Raw genomic sequence first — 1,758 nt, forward strand, 5'->3', positions numbered from 1 at the left:
GGAGGGGAAGACCCTCTATGAGATGGATTGATTCGGTGACTGGGGTAATCGGGATGGGTGTGTCAGAGGCGGTGCGGTTGGCACAGGATAGAGCAGGGTTTAGGGCTGCTCTGCATAGGGTCGCTATGAGTCAGAAACGACTCGATGGCACATAACAACAACAACAGTCTTGAGAGAATGTTTGGAAATAAGCACCTTAATTTTATTGGTGATAGGAGAATAAGATGGTAAGATGTTTTGGAGAGCAATTCAAATGCTGGCTATAATTTTAAATACGCCTACTATACTATTGTTGTAAATGCCACACTTTTCTCCCTTGCAGTATACAGTGAGTTCAAATTATCAATTTTTTTTGGTTAGTAGCTGCATGTTTTTAATCACCATGACACCAAGACTTCCTCTCAATATGTAACATTGCTGTTATGTGCCATTAAGTCAGAATAGATTCATAGTTGAGCCTCTAGCAGGTTATCAGAGGCTATAAATTACACAGAAGATTAGCCATTTTTCTTCCTTGGAGCAACTGGTGGACTCGAACTGCATGCTTTTGGGTTGCAAGTGCCACCAGGCCACCAGAACACCCTTATTGTGTGATGTTGTTATTATGTACCATCGCATTGACTACTACTCGTAGCAAACCTATGAACAAACAGCTCTGAACCTTGCCCTCTCCTGAGCCAATCTCAGACATACATGAACTCATGGCTACAGTCATTGTGCAAATCCATCTCATTAAGGGTCTTGCTCTCCTGAAAACATGCCCAAAGTTTGTGAGAAGGAGTTTCACCATCCTTGCCTCCAAAGAGTACATTGGTTTCACTTTCTCTAGGTTGTTGTTGTTGTGCCATCAAGACAAGTACAACTCATGGTGATTCTATACACAGCTGCTCTGATCCCTGTCCTGTCCAGTGCCATCCTCACAATATCTCACTCACTCAAGCCCATTGCTGAAGTCACCATGTCAATGCATCTTGTTAAGGGTCTTCCTTTCTTTTGCTGCTCCTCCACCTTTCCAAGCATGACGTCCTTCTCTAAGGAATAACCTCTCCTAGCAACATGTCCAAAGTATGTGAGACAAAGCTTCAACATCTGCCTCCAAGGAGCACTCTGGTTATGCTTTCTTGAAGATTTGTATGTTTGTTCTTTTGACAGTCCATGGGATCTTTGCATTCTCCAACACCACAGTTCAAAGACATCGATTCTTCTGTCATCCTTGTTCATTGTCCAGCTCATGACAGCACAGAAAGTGATTGAAAAGGCCAGGGTGTGAATCAGGCATACCTTAGTCCTCAAATGAACTTCAATGATCCTCAATAATTTGGAGAGGTCCCTGACTGCAGACTTTACCAGTGCAATACATCTCCTGATCTCCTGACTGCTGATACCAAATGTATTGATTGTAAGATGAAACCACTCATGGTCTCAATCCTTTCTCCATCCATCATGATGTTACCTATCGGTCCAATGGAGAGGAATTTTGTATTCTTGATGCAATACATATTAAAACTGCAGTGTTTAACCTTCTGCAGCAAGTGCTTCAAGTATTCCCCACTTTGAGCAAGCAAGATTATGTCATCTGTATATTAAAGATTATTGAGAGTCTTCTTCTAAACCTGATGCCACATTTTTCTTCTTAGAATCAGACTACTTGAATAACCTACTCAGCATACAGATTAAATAGCTATGGAGAAAGGATACAACCCTGATATGCACCTTTCCTAACTTAAAATCATGCTGTATTCCCTTGCTCTTTTAATA

The sequence above is a fragment of the Elephantulus edwardii genome, unplaced genomic scaffold, assembly GCF_000299155.1.
Source record: "Elephantulus edwardii isolate Elephantulus edwardi_28Jun2011 unplaced genomic scaffold, EleEdw1.0 scaffold00034, whole genome shotgun sequence".
Taxonomy (NCBI): Eukaryota; Metazoa; Chordata; class Mammalia; order Macroscelidea; family Macroscelididae; genus Elephantulus; species Elephantulus edwardii.